Source organism: Dendrobates tinctorius, unplaced genomic scaffold (genome assembly GCF_039654945.1).
Source record: "Dendrobates tinctorius isolate UK_male_01 unplaced genomic scaffold, ASM3965494v1 ptg000011l, whole genome shotgun sequence".
NCBI classification, from domain to species: domain Eukaryota; kingdom Metazoa; phylum Chordata; class Amphibia; order Anura; family Dendrobatidae; genus Dendrobates; species Dendrobates tinctorius.
In genome coordinates, this window is record NW_027361679.1 from 118,766,793 (window position 1) to 118,782,495 (window position 15,703).

A 15,703-nucleotide genomic window follows, 5' to 3' on the forward strand; every position below is an offset into this window, starting at 1 on the left:
CCCTTCCGAGTTTATCCTTCTTGAAAAGAACGTCAGAGATGGCACACTTCCGTCAATGGCCCTTCTAAGCTGAATATGCATGCCCTCATCAGATCGCAGCCGCTAAGCAGCCAGAGGCCGGGCCAGTACCGGCATGGGAGACTGGCTGGGAATCCCTGGTCCTGTTGACATTTTGTACGTTTTTTTTCCAAGCTTGCCCTTCCGAGTTTATCCTTCTTGAAAAAAACGTCAGAGATGGCACGCTTCTGTCAACGGCCATTCTAAGCTGAATATGCCTGCCCTCGTCAGATCGCAGCCACTAAGCAGCTTGAGGCCGGGCCAGTACCGGCATGGGAGACTGGCTGGGAATCCCTGGTCCTGTTGACATTTTGTACGTTTTTTTTCCAAGCTTGCCCTTCCGAGTTTATCCTTCTTGAAAAGAACGTCAGAGATGGCACGCGTCCGTCAACGGCCATTCTAAGCTGAATATGCATTCCCTCGTCACATCGCAGCCGCTAAGCAGCTTGAAGCCGGGCCAGTACCGGCATAGGAGACTGGCTGGGAATCCCTGGTCCTGTTGACATTTTGTACATTTTTTTTCCAAGCTTGCCCTTCCGAGTTTATCCTTCTTGAAAAGAACGTCAGAGATGGCACGCTTCCGTCAACGGCCATTCTAAGATGAATATGCATGCCCTCGTCAGATCGCAGCCGCTAAGCAGCTTGAGGCTGGGCCAGTACCAGCATGGGAGACTGGCTGGGAATCCCTGGTCCTGTTGACATTTTGTACGTTTTATTTCCAAGCTTGCCCTTCCGAGTTTATCCTTCTTGAAAAGAACGTCAGAGATGGCACGCTTCCGTCAACGGCCATTCTAAGCTGAATATGCATGCCCTCGTCAGATCGCAGCCGCTAAGCAGCTTGAGGCCGGGCCAGTACCGGCATGGGAGACTGGCTGGGAATCCCTGGTCCTGTTGACATTTTGTACGTTTTTTTTCCAAGCTTGCCCTTCCGAGTTTATCCTTCTTGAAAAGAACGTCAGAGATGGCACGCTTCCGTCAACGGCCATTCTAAGCTGAATATGCATGCCCTCGTCACATCGCAGCAGCTTGAGGCCGGGCCAGTACCGGCATGGGAGACTGGCTGGGAATCCCTGGTCCTGTTGACATTTTGTATGTTTTATTTCCAAGCTTGCCCTTCCGAGTTTATCCTTCTTGAAAAGAACGTCAGAGAGGGCACGCTCCTGTCAACGGCCATTCTAAGCTGAATATGCATGCCCTTGTCAGATTGCAGCTGCTAAGCAGCTTGAGGCCGGGCCAGTACCGGCATGGGAGACTGGCTGGGAATCCCTGGTCCTGTTAACATTTTGTATGTTTTATTTCCAAGCTTGCCCTTCCGAGTTTATCCTTCTTGAAAAAAACGTCAGAGATGGCACGCTTCTGTCAACGGCCATTCTAAGCTGAATATGCATGCCCTCGTCAGATTGCAGCCGCTAAGCAGCTTGAGGCCGGGCCAGTACCGGCATGGGAGACTGGCTGGGAATCCCTGGTCCTGTTGACATTTTGTACGTTTTATTTCCAAGCTTGCCCTTCCGAGTTTATCCTTCTTGAAAAGAACGTCAGAGATGGCACGCTTCCGTCAACGGCCATTCTAAGCTGAATATGCATGCCCTCGTCAGATCGCAGCCGCTAAGCAGCTTGAGGCCGGGCCAGTACCGGCATGGGAGACTGGCTGGGAATCCCTGGTCCTGTTGACATTTTGTACGTTTTATTTCCAAGCTTGCCCTTCCGAGTTTATCCTTCTTGAAAAGAACGTCAGAGATTGCACACTTCCGTCAATGGCCATTCTAAGCTAAATATGCATGCCCTCGTCAGATCGCAGCTGCTAAGCAGCCTGAGGCCGGGCCAGTACCGGCATGGGAGACTGGCTGGGAATCCCTGGTCCTGTTAACATTTTGTACGTTTTATTTCCAAGCTTGCCCTTCCGAGTTTATCCTTCTTGAAAAAAACGTCAGAGATGGCACACTTCCGTCAACGGCCATTCTAAGCTGAATATGCATGCCCTCGTCAGATCGCAGCTGCTAAGCAGCTTGAGGCCGGGCCAGTACCGGCATGGGAGACTGGCTGGGAATCCCTGGTCCTGTTGACATTTTGTACGTTTTTTTTCCAAGCTTGCCCTTCCGAGTTTATCCTTCTTGAAAAGAACGTCAGAGATGGCACACTTCCGTCAATGGCCCTTCTAAGCTGAATATGCATGCCCTCATCAGATCGCAGCCGCTAAGCAGCTTGAGGCCGGGCCAGTACCGGCATGGGAGACTGGCTGGGAATCCCTGGTCCTGTTGACATTTTGTACGTTTTATTTCCAAGCTTGCCCTTCCGAGTTTATCCTTCTTGAAAAGAACGTCAGAGATGGCACGCTTCCGTCAACGGCCATTCTAAGCTGAATATGCATGCCCTCGTCAGATCGCAGCCGCTAAGCAGCTTGAGGCCGGGCCAGTACCGGCATGGGAGACTGGCTGGGAATCCCTGGTCCTGTTGACATTTTGTACGTTTTTTTTCCAAGCTTGCCCTTCCGAGTTTATCCTTCTTGAAAAGAACGTCAGAGATGGCACGCGTCCGTCAACGGCCATTCTAAGCTGAATATGCATTCCCTCGTCACATCGCAGCCGCTAAGCAGCTTGAAGCCGGGCCAGTACCGGCATAGGAGACTGGCTGGGAATCCCTGGTCCTGTTGACATTTTGTACATTTTTTTTCCAAGCTTGCCCTTCCGAGTTTATCCTTCTTGAAAAGAACGTCAGAGATGGCACGCTTCCGTCAACGGCCATTCTAAGCTGAATATGCATGCCCTCGTCAGATCGCAGCAGCTTGAGGCCGGGCCAGTACCAGCATGGGAGACTGGCTGGGAATCCCTGGTCCTGTTGACATTTTGTACGTTTTATTTCCAAGCTTGCCCTTCCGAGTTTATCCTTCTTGAAAAGAACGTCAGAGATGGCACACTTCCGTCAATGTCCCTTCTAAGCTGAATATGCATGCCCTCATCAGATCGCAGCCGCTAAGCAGCCAGAGGCCGGGCCAGTACCGGCATGGGAGACTGGCTGGGAATCCCTGGTCCTGTTGACATTTTGTACGTTTTTTTTCCAAGCTTGCCCTTCCGAGTTTATCCTTCTTGAAAAAAACGTCAGAGATGGCACGCTTCTGTCAACGGCCATTCTAAGCTGAATATGCCTGCCCTCGTCAGATCGCAGCCACTAAGCAGCTTGAGGCCGGGCCAGTACCGGCATGGGAGACTGGCTGGGAATCCCTGGTCCTGTTGACATTTTGTACGTTTTTTTTCCAAGCTTGCCCTTCCGAGTTTATCCTTCTTGAAAAGAACGTCAGAGATGGCACGCGTCCGTCAACGGCCATGCTAAGCTGAATATGCATTCCCTCGTCACATCGCAGCCGCTAAGCAGCTTGAAGCCGGGCCAGTACCGGCATAGGAGACTGGCTGGGAATCCCTGGTCCTGTTGACATTTTGTACATTTTTTTTCCAAGCTTGCCCTTCCGAGTTTATCCTTCTTGAAAAGAACGTCAGAGATGGCACGCTTCCGTCAACGGCCATTCTAAGATGAATATGCATGCCCTCGTCAGATCGCAGCCGCTAAGCAGCTTGAGGCTGGGCCAGTACCAGCATGGGAGACTGGCTGGGAATCCCTGGTCCTGTTGACATTTTGTACGTTTTATTTCCAAGCTTGCCCTTCCGAGTTTATCCTTCTTGAAAAGAACGTCAGAGATGGCACGCTTCCGTCAACGGCCATTCTAAGCTGAATATGCATGCCCTCGTCAGATCGCAGCCGCTAAGCAGCTTGAGGCCGGGCCAGTACCGGCATGGGAGACTGGCTGGGAATCCCTGGTCCTGTTGACATTTTGTACGTTTTATTTCCAAGCTTGCCCTTCCGAGTTTATCCTTCTTGAAAAGAACGTCAGAGATTGCACACTTCCGTCGATGGCCATTCTAAGCTAAATATGCATGCCCTCGTCAGATCGCAGCTGCTAAGCAGCCTGAGGCCGGGCCAGTACCGGCATGGGAGACTGGCTGGGAATCCCTGGTCCTGTTAACATTTTGTACGTTTTATTTCCAAGCTTGCCCTTCCGAGTTTATCCTTCTTGAAAAAAACGTCAGAGATGGCACACTTCCGTCAACGGCCATTCTAAGCTGAATATGCATGCCCTCGTCAGATCGCAGCTGCTAAGCAGCTTGAGGCCGGGCCAGTACCGGCATGGGAGACTGGCTGGGAATCCCTGGTCCTGTTGACATTTTGTACGTTTTATTTCCAAGCTTGCCCTTCCGAGTTTATCCTTCTTGAAAAGAACGTCAGAGATGGCACACTTCCGTCAATGGCCCTTCTAAGCTGAATATGCATGCCCTCATCAGAAAGCAGCCGCTAAGCAGCCGGAGGCCGGGCCAGTACCGGCATGGGAGACTGGCTGGGAATCCCTGGTCCTGTTGACATTTTGTACGTTTTTTTTCCAAGCTTGCCCTTCCGAGTTTATCCTTCTTGAAAAAAACGTCAGAGATGGCACGCTTCTGTCAACGGCCATTCTAAGCTGAATATGCCTGCCCTCGTCAGATCGCAGCCACTAAGCAGCTTGAGGCCGGGCCAGTACCGGCATGGGAGACTGGCTGGGAATCCCTGGTCCTGTTGACATTTTGTACGTTTTTTTTCCAAGCTTGCCCTTCCGAGTTTATCCTTCTTGAAAAGAACGTCAGAGATGGCACGCGTCCGTCAACGGCCATTCTAAGCTGAATATGCATTCCCTCGTCACATCGCAGCCGCTAAGCAGCTTGAGGCCGGGCCAGTACCGGCATAGGAGACTGGCTGGGAATCCCTGGTCCTGTTGACATTTTGTACATTTTTTTTCCAAGCTTGCCCTTCCGAGTTTATCCTTCTTGAAAAGAACGTCAGAGATGACACGCTTCCGTCAACGGCCATTCTAAGCTGAATATGCATGCCCTCGTCAGATCGCAGCCGCTAAGCAGCTTGAGGCCGGGCCAGTACCGGCATGGGAGACTGGCTGGGAATCCCTGGTCCTGTTGACATTTTGTACGTTTTATTTCCATGCTTGCCCTTCCGAGTTTATCCTTCTTGAAAAGAACGTCAGAGATGGCACGCTTCCGTCAACGGCCATTCTAAGCTGAATATGCATGCCCTCGTCAGATCGCAGCCGCTAAGCAGCTTGAGGCCGGGCCAGTACCGGCATGGGAGACTGGCTGGGAATCCCTGGTCCTGTTGACATTTTGTATGTTTTTTTTCCAAGCTTGCCCTTCCGAGTTTATCCTTCTTGAAAAGAACGTCAGAGATGGCACGCGTCCGTCAACGGCCATTCTAAGCTGAATATGCATTCCCTCGTCACATCGCAGCCGCTAAGCAGCTTGAAGCCGGGCCAGTACCGGCATAGGAGACTGGCTGGGAATCCCTGGTCCTGTTGACATTTTGTACATTTTTTTTCCAAGCTTGCCCTTCCGAGTTTATCCTTCTTGAAAAGAACGTCAGAGATGGCACGCTTCCGTCAACGGCCATTCTAAGCTGAATATGCATGCCCTCGTCAGATCGCAGCCGCTAAGCAGCTTGAGGCCGGGCCAGTACCAGCATGGGAGACTGGCTGGGAATCCCTGGTCCTGTTGACATTTTGTACGTTTTATTTCCAAGCTTGCCCTTCCGAGTTTATCCTTCTTGAAAAGAACGTCAGAGATGGCACGCTTCCGTCAACGGCCATTCTAAGCTGAATATGCATGCCCTCGTCAGATCGCAGCCGCTAAGCAGCTTGAGGCCGGGCCAGTACCGGCATGGGAGACTGGCTGGGAATCCCTGGTCCTGTTGACATTTTGTACGTTTTTTTTCCAAGCTTGCCCTTCCGAGTTTATCCTTCTTGAAAAGAACGTCAGAGATGGCACGCTTCCGTCAACGGCCATTCTAAGCTGAATATGCATGCCCTCGTCACATCGCAGCAGCTTGAGGCCGGGCCAGTACCGGCATGGGAGACTGGCTGGGAATCCCTGGTCCTGTTGACATTTTGTATGTTTTATTTCCAAGCTTGCCCTTCCGAGTTTATCCTTCTTGAAAAGAACGTCAGAGAGGGCACGCTCCTGTCAACGGCCATTCTAAGCTGAATATGCATGCCCTTGTCAGATTGCAGCTGCTAAGCAGCTTGAGGCCGGGCCAGTACCGGCATGGGAGACTGGCTGGGAATCCCTGGTCCTGTTAACATTTTGTATGTTTTATTTCCAAGCTTGCCCTTCCGAGTTTATCCTTCTTGAAAAAAACGTCAGAGATGGCACGCTTCTGTCAACGGCCATTCTAAGATGAATATGCATGCCCTCGTCAGATCGCAGCCGCTAAGCAGCTTGAGGCCGGGCCAGTACCAGCATGGGAGACTGGCTGGGAATCCCTGGTCCTGTTGACATTTTGTACGTTTTATTTCCAAGCTTGCCCTTCCGAGTTTATCCTTCTTGAAAAGAACGTCAGAGATGGCACGCTTCCGTCAACGGCCATTCTAAGCTGAATATGCATGCCCTTGTCAGATCGCAGCTGCTAAGCAGCTTGAGGCCGGGCCAGTACCGGTATGGGAGACTGGCTGGGAATCCCTGGTCCTGTTGACATTTTGTACGTTTTTTTTCCAAGCTTGCCCTTCCGAGTTTATCCTTCTTGAAAAGAACGTCAGAGATGGCACACTTCCGTCAATGGCCCTTCTAAGCTGAATATGCATGCCCTCATCAGATCGCAGCCACTAAGCAGCTTGAGGCCGGGCCAGTACCGGCATGGGAGACTGGCTGGGAATCCCTGGTCCTGTTGACATTTTGTACGTTTTATTTCCAAGCTTGCCCTTCCGAGTTTATCCTTCTTGAAAAGAACGTCAGAGATGGCACGCTTCCGTCAACGGCCATTCTAAGCTGAATATGCATGCCCTCGTCAGATCGCAGCCGCTAAGCAGCTTGAGGCCGGGCCATTACCGGCATGGGAGACTGGCTGGGAATCCCTGGTCCTGTTGACATTTTGTACGTTTTTTTTCCAAGCTTGCCCTTCCGAGTTTATCCTTCTTGAAAAGAACGTCAGAGATGGCACGCGTCCGTCAACGGCCATTCTAAGCTGAATATGCATTCCCTCGTCACATCGCAGCCGCTAAGCAGCTTGAAGCCGGGCCAGTACCGGCATAGGAGACTGGCTGGGAATCCCTGGTCCTGTTGACATTTTGTACATTTTTTTTCCAAGCTTGCCCTTCCGAGTTTATCCTTCTTGAAAAGAACGTCAGAGATGGCACGCTTCCGTCAACGGCCATTCTAAGCTGAATATGCATGCCCTCGTCAGATCGCAGCAGCTTGAGGCCGGGCCAGTACCAGCATGGGAGACTGGCTGGGAATCCCTGGTCCTGTTGACATTTTGTACGTTTTATTTCCAAGCTTGCCCTTCCGAGTTTATCCTTCTTGAAAAGAACGTCAGAGATGGCACACTTCCGTCAATGGCCCTTCTAAGCTGAATATGCATGCCCTCATCAGATCGCAGCCGCTAAGCAGCCAGAGGCCGGGCCAGTACCGGCATGGGAGACTGGCTGGGAATCCCTGGTCCTGTTGACATTTTGTACGTTTTTTTTCCAAGCTTGCCCTTCCGAGTTTATCCTTCTTGAAAAAAACGTCAGAGATGGCACGCTTCTGTCAACGGCCATTCTAAGCTGAATATGCCTGCCCTCGTCAGATCGCAGCCACTAAGCAGCTTGAGGCCGGGCCAGTACCGGCATGGGAGACTGGCTGGGAATCCCTGGTCCTGTTGACATTTTGTACGTTTTTTTTCCAAGCTTGCCCTTCCGAGTTTATCCTTCTTGAAAAGAACGTCAGAGATGGCACGCGTCCGTCAACGGCCATTCTAAGCTGAATATGCATTCCCTCGTCACATCGCAGCCGCTAAGCAGCTTGAAGCCGGGCCAGTACCGGCATAGGAGACTGGCTGGGAATCCCTGGTCCTGTTGACATTTTGTACATTTTTTTTCCAAGCTTGCCCTTCCGAGTTTATCCTTCTTGAAAAGAACGTCAGAGATGGCACGCTTCCGTCAACGGCCATTCTAAGATGAATATGCATGCCCTCGTCAGATCGCAGCCGCTAAGCAGCTTGAGGCTGGGCCAGTACCAGCATGGGAGACTGGCTGGGAATCCCTGGTCCTGTTGACATTTTGTACGTTTTATTTCCAAGCTTGCCCTTCCGAGTTTATCCTTCTTGAAAAGAACGTCAGAGATGGCACGCTTCCGTCAACGGCCATTCTAAGCTGAATATGCATGCCCTCGTCAGATCGCAGCCGCTAAGCAGCTTGAGGCCGGGCCAGTACCGGCATGGGAGACTGGCTGGGAATCCCTGGTCCTGTTGACATTTTGTACGTTTTATTTCCAAGCTTGCCCTTCCGAGTTTATCCTTCTTGAAAAGAACGTCAGAGATTGCACACTTCCGTCAATGGCCATTCTAAGCTAAATATGCATGCCCTCGTCAGATCGCAGCTGCTAAGCAGCCTGAGGCCGGGCCAGTACCGGCATGGGAGACTGGCTGGGAATCCCTGGTCCTGTTAACATTTTGTACGTTTTATTTCCAAGCTTGCCCTTCCGAGTTTATCCTTCTTGAAAAAAACGTCAGAGATGGCACACTTCCGTCAACGGCCATTCTAAGCTGAATATGCATGCCCTCGTCAGATCGCAGCTGCTAAGCAGCTTGAGGCCGGGCCAGTACCGGCATGGGAGACTGGCTGGGAATCCCTGGTCCTGTTGACATTTTGTATGTTTTTTTTCCAAGCTTGCCCTTCCGAGTTTATCCTTCTTGAAAAGAACGTCAGAGATGGCACGCGTCCGTCAACGGCCATTCTAAGCTGAATATGCATTCCCTCGTCACATCGCAGCCGCTAAGCAGCTTGAAGCCGGGCCAGTACCGGCATAGGAGACTGGCTGGGAATCCCTGGTCCTGTTGACATTTTGTACATTTTTTTTCCAAGCTTGCCCTTCCGAGTTTATCCTTCTTGAAAAGAACGTCAGAGATGGCACGCTTCCGTCAACGGCCATTCTAAGATGAATATGCATGCCCTCGTCAGATCGCAGCCGCTAAGCAGCTTGAGGCCGGGCCAGTACCAGCATGGGAGACTGGCTGGGAATCCCTGGTCCTGTTGACATTTTGTACGTTTTATTTCCAAGCTTGCCCTTCCGAGTTTATCCTTCTTGAAAAGAACGTCAGAGATGGCACGCTTCCGTCAACGGCCATTCTAAGCTGAATATGCATTCCCTCGTCAGATCGCAGCCGCTAAGCAGCTTGAGGCCGGGCCAGTACCGGCATGGGAGACTGGCTGGGAATCCCTGGTCCTGTTGACATTTTGTACGTTTTTTTTCCAAGCTTGCCCTTCCGAGTTTATCCTTCTTGAAAAGAACGTCAGAGATGGCACGCTTCCGTCAACGGCCATTCTAAGCTGAATATGCATGCCCTCGTCACATCGCAGCAGCTTGAGGCCGGGCCAGTACCGGCATGGGAGACTGGCTGGGAATCCCTGGTCCTGTTGACATTTTGTACGTTTTATTTCCAAGCTTGCCCTTCCGAGTTTATCCTTCTTGAAAAGAACGTCAGAGAGGGCACGCTCCTGTCAACGGCCATTCTAAGCTGAATATGCATGCCCTTGTCAGATTGCAGCTGCTAAGCAGCTTGAGGCCGGGCCAGTACCGGCATGGGAGACTGGCTGGGAATCCCTGGTCCTGTTAACATTTTGTATGTTTTATTTCCAAGCTTGCCCTTCCGAGTTTATCCTTCTTGAAAAAAACGTCAGAGATGGCACGCTTCTGTCAACGGCCATTCTAAGCTGAATATGCATGCCCTCGTCAGATTGCAGCCGCTAAGCAGCTTGAGGCCGGGCCAGTACCGGCATGGGAGACTGGCTGGGAATCCCTGGTCCTGTTGACATTTTGTACGTTTTATTTCCAAGCTTGCCCTTCCGAGTTTATCCTTCTTGAAAAGAACGTCAGAGATGGCACACTTCCGTCAATGGCCATTCTAAGCTGAATATGCATGCCCTTGTCAGATTGCAGCCGCTAAGCAGCTTGAGGCTGGGCCAGTACTGGCATGGGAGACTGGCTGGGAATCCCTGGTCGTGTTGACATTTTGTACGTTTTTTTTCCAAGCTTGCCCTTCCGAGTTTATCCTTCTTGAAAAGAACGTCAGAGATGGCACACTTCCGTCAATGGCCATTCTAAGCTGAATATGCATGCCCTTGTCAGATCGCAGCAGCTTGAGGCCGGGCCAGTACCGGCATGGGAGACTGGCTGGGAATCCCTGGTCCTGTTGACATTTTGTACGTTTTATTTCCAAGCTTGCCCTTCCGAGTTTATCCTTCTTGAAAAGAACGTCAGAGATTGCACACTTCCGTCAATGGCCATTCTAAGCTAAATATGCATGCCCTCGTCAGATCGCAGCTGCTAAGCAGCCTGAGGCCGGGCCAGTACCGGCATGGAAGACTGGCTGGGAATCCCTGGTCCTGTTGACATTTTGTACGTTTTTTTTCCAAGCTTGCCCTACCGAGTTTATCCTTCTTGAAAAAAACGTCAGAGATGGCACGCTTCCGTCAACGGCCATTCTAAGCTGAATATGCCTGCCCTCGTCAGATCGCAGCCGCTAAGCAGCTTGAGGCCGGGGCAGTACTGGCATGGGAGACTGGCTGGGAATCCCTGGTCCTGTTGACATTTTGTACGTTTTTTTCCAAGCTTGCCCTTCCGAGTTTATTCTTCTTGAAAAAAACGTCAGAGATGGCACGCTTCCGTCAACGGCCATTCTAAGCTGAATATGCATGCCCTCGTCAGATCGCAGCCGCTAAGCAGCTTGAGGCCGGGCCAGTACCGGCATGGGAGACTGGCTGGGAATCCCTGGTCCTGTTGACATTTTGTACGTTTTATTTCCAAGCTTGCCCTTCCGAGTTTATCCTTCTTGAAAAGAACGTCAGAGATGGCACGCTTCTGTCAACGGCCATTCTAAGCTGAATATGCATTCCCTCGTCAGATCGCAGCCGCTAAGCAGCTTGAGGCCGGGCCAGTACCGGCATGGGAGACTGGCTGGGAATCCCTGGTCCTGTTGACATTTTGAATGTTTTTTTTCCAAGCTTGCCCTTCCGAGTTTATCCTTCTTGAAAAGAACGTCAGAGATGGCACGCTTCCGTCAACGGCCATTCTAAGCTGAATATGCATGCCCTCGTCAGATCGCAGCAGCTTGAGGCCGGGCCAGTACCGGCATGGGAGACTGGCTGGGAATCCCTGGTCCTGTTGACATTTTGTACGTTTTATTTCCAAGCTTGCCCTTCCGAGTTTATCCTTCTTGAAAAAAACGTCAGAGATGGCACGCTTCCGTCAACGGCCATTCTAAGCTGAATATGCATGCCCTCGTCAGATCGCAGCCGCTAAGCAGCTTGAGGCTGGGCCAGTACCGGCATGGGAGACTGGCTGGGAATCCCTGGTCCTGTTGACATTTTGTACGTTTTTTTTCCAAGCTTGCCCTTCCGAGTTTATCCTTCTTGAAAAAAACGTCAGAGATGGCACGCTTCCGTCAACGGCCATTCTAAGCTGAATATGCATGCCCTCGTCAGATCGCAGCTGCTAAGCAGCTTGAGGCCGGGCCAGTGCCGGCATGGGAGACTGGCTGGGATTCCCTGGTCCTGTTGACATTTTGTACGTTTTTTTTCCAAGCTTGCCCTTCCGAGTTTATCCTTCTTGAAAAGAACGTCAGAGATGGCACGCTTCCGTCAACGGCCATTCTAAGCTGAATATGCATGCCCTCGTCAGATCGCAGCAGCTTGAGGCCGGGCCAGTACCAGCATGGGAGACTGGCTGGGAATCCCTGGTCCTGTTGACATTTTGTACGTTTTATTTCCAAGCTTGCCCTTCCGAGTTTATCCTTCTTGAAAAGAACGTCAGAGATGGCACACTTCCGTCAATGGCCCTTCTAAGCTGAATATGCATGCCCTCATCAGATCGCAGCCGCTAAGCAGCCAGAGGCCGGGCCAGTACCGGCATGGGAGACTGGCTGGGAATCCCTGGTCCTGTTGACATTTTGTACGTTTTTTTTCCAAGCTTGCCCTTCCGAGTTTATCCTTCTTGAAAAAAACGTCAGAGATGGCACGCTTCTGTCAACGGCCATTCTAAGCTGAATATACCTGCCCTCGTCAGATCGCAGCCACTAAGCAGCTTGAGGCCGGGCCAGTACCGGCATGGGAGACTGGCTGGGAATCCCTGGTCCTGTTGACATTTTGTACGTTTTTTTTCCAAGCTTGCCCTTCCGAGTTTATCCTTCTTGAAAAGAACGTCAGAGATGGCACGCGTCCGTCAACGGCCATTCTAAGCTGAATATGCATTCCCTCGTCACATCGCAGCCGCTAAGCAGCTTGAAGCCGGGCCAGTACCGGCATAGGAGACTGGCTGGGAATCCCTGGTCCTGTTGACATTTTGTACATTTTTTTTCCAAGCTTGCCCTTCCGAGTTTATCCTTCTTGAAAAGAACGTCAGAGATGGCACGCTTCCGTCAACGGCCATTCTAAGATGAATATGCATGCCCTCGTCAGATCGCAGCCGCTAAGCAGCTTGAGGCTGGGCCAGTACCAGCATGGGAGACTGGCTGGGAATCCCTGGTCCTGTTGACATTTTGTACGTTTTATTTCCAAGCTTGCCCTTCCGAGTTTATCCTTCTTGAAAAGAACGTCAGAGATGGCACGCTTCCGTCAACGGCCATTCTAAGCTGAATATGCATGCCCTCGTCAGATCGCAGCCGCTAAGCAGCTTGAGGCCGGGCCAGTACCGGCATGGGAGACTGGCTGGGAATCCCTGGTCCTGTTGACATTTTGTACGTTTTTTTTCCAAGCTTGCCCTTCCGAGTTTATCCTTCTTGAAAAGAACGTCAGAGATGGCACGCTTCCGTCAACGGCCATTCTAAGCTGAATATGCATGCCCTCGTCACATCGCAGCAGCTTGAGGCCGGGCCAGTACCGGCATGGGAGACTGGCTGGGAATCCCTGGTCCTGTTGACATTTTGTATGTTTTATTTCCAAGCTTGCCCTTCCGAGTTTATCCTTCTTGAAAAGAACGTCAGAGAGGGCACGCTCCTGTCAACGGCCATTCTAAGCTGAATATGCATGCCCTTGTCAGATTGCAGCTGCTAAGCAGCTTGAGGCCGGGCCAGTACCGGCATGGGAGACTGGCTGGGAATCCCTGGTCCTGTTAACATTTTGTATGTTTTATTTCCAAGCTTGCCCTTCCGAGTTTATCCTTCTTGAAAAAAACGTCAGAGATGGCACGCTTCTGTCAACGGCCATTCTAAGCTGAATATGCATGCCCTCGTCAGATTGCAGCCGCTAAGCAGCTTGAGGCCGGGCCAGTACCGGCATGGGAGACTGGCTGGGAATCCCTGGTCCTGTTGACATTTTGTACGTTTTATTTCCAAGCTTGCCCTTCCGAGTTTATCCTTCTTGAAAAGAACGTCAGAGATGGCACGCTTCCGTCAACGGCCATTCTAAGCTGAATATGCATGCCCTCGTCAGATCGCAGCCGCTAAGCAGCTTGAGGCCGGGCCAGTACCGGCATGGGAGACTGGCTGGGAATCCCTGGTCCTGTTGACATTTTGTACGTTTTATTTCCAAGCTTGCCCTTCCGAGTTTATCCTTCTTGAAAAGAACGTCAGAGATTGCACACTTCCGTCAATGGCCATTCTAAGCTAAATATGCATGCCCTCGTCAGATCGCAGCTGCTAAGCAGCCTGAGGCCGGGCCAGTACCGGCATGGGAGACTGGCTGGGAATCCCTGGTCCTGTTAACATTTTGTACGTTTTATTTCCAAGCTTGCCCTTCCGAGTTTATCCTTCTTGAAAAAAACGTCAGAGATGGCACACTTCCGTCAACGGCCATTCTAAGCTGAATATGCATGCCCTCGTCAGATCGCAGCTGCTAAGCAGCTTGAGGCCGGGCCAGTACCGGCATGGGAGACTGGCTGGGAATCCCTGGTCCTGTTGACATTTTGTACGTTTTTTTTCCAAGCTTGCCCTTCCGAGTTTATCCTTCTTGAAAAGAACGTCAGAGATGGCACACTTCCGTCAATGGCCCTTCTAAGCTGAATATGCATGCCCTCATCAGATCGCAGCCGCTAAGCAGCTTGAGGCCGGGCCAGTACCGGCATGGGAGACTGGCTGGGAATCCCTGGTCCTGTTGACATTTTGTACGTTTTATTTCCAAGCTTGCCCTTCCGAGTTTATCCTTCTTGAAAAGAACGTCAGAGATGGCACGCTTCCGTCAACGGCCATTCTAAGCTGAATATGCATGCCCTCGTCAGATCGCAGCCGCTAAGCAGCTTGAGGCCGGGCCAGTACCGGCATGGGAGACTGGCTGGAAATCCCTGGTCCTGTTGACATTTTGTACGTTTTTTTTCCAAGCTTGCCCTTCCGAGTTTATCCTTCTTGAAAAGAACGTCAGAGATGGCACGCGTCCGTCAACGGCCATTCTAAGCTGAATATGCATTCCCTCGTCACATCGCAGCCGCTAAGCAGCTTGAAGCCGGGCCAGTACCGGCATAGGAGACTGGCTGGGAATCCCTGGTCCTGTTGACATTTTGTACATTTTTTTTCCAAGCTTGCCCTTCCGAGTTTATCCTTCTTGAAAAGAACGTCAGAGATGGCACGCTTCCGTCAACGGCCATTCTAAGCTGAATATGCATGCCCTCGTCAGATCGCAGCAGCTTGAGGCCGGGCCAGTACCAGCATGGGAGACTGGCTGGGAATCCCTGGTCCTGTTGACATTTTGTACGTTTTATTTCCAAGCTTGCCCTTCCGAGTTTATCCTTCTTGAAAAGAACGTCAGAAATGGCACACTTCCGTCAATGGCCCTTCTAAGCTGAATATGCATGCCCTCATCAGATCGCAGCCGCTAAGCAGCCAGAGGCCGGGCCAGTACCGGCATGGGAGACTGGCTGGGAATCCCTGGTCCTGTTGACATTTTGTACGTTTTTTTTCCAAGCTTGCCCTTCCGAGTTTATCCTTCTTGAAAAAAACGTCAGAGATGGCACGCTTCTGTCAACGGCCATTCTAAGCTGAATATGCCTGCCCTCGTCAGATCGCAGCCACTAAGCAGCTTGAGGCCGGGCCAGTACCGGCATGGGAGACTGGCTGGGAATCCCTGGTCCTGTTGACATTTTGTACGTTTTTTTTCCAAGCTTGCCCTTCCGAGTTTATCCTTCTTGAAAAGAACGTCAGAGATGGCACACGTCCGTCAACGGCCATTCTAAGCTGAATATGCATTCCCTCGTCACATCGCAGCCGCTAAGCAGCTTGAAGCCGGGCCAGTACCGGCATAGGAGACTGGCTGGGAATCCCTGGTCCTGTTGACATTTTGTACATTTTTTTTCCAAGCTTGCCCTTCCGAGTTTATCCTTCTTGAAAAGAACGTCAGAGATGGCACGCTTCCGTCAACGGCCATTCTAAGATGAATATGCATGCCCTCGTCAGATCGCAGCCGCTAAGCAGCTTGAGGCTGGGCCAGTACCGGCATGGGAGACTGGCTGGGAATCCCTGGTCCTGTTGACATTTTGTACGTTTTATTTCCAAGCTTGCCCTTCCGAGTTTATCCTTCTTGAAAAGAACGTCAGAGATGGCACGCTTCCGTCAACGGCCATTCTAAGCTGAATATGCATGCCCTCGTCAGATCGCAGCCGCT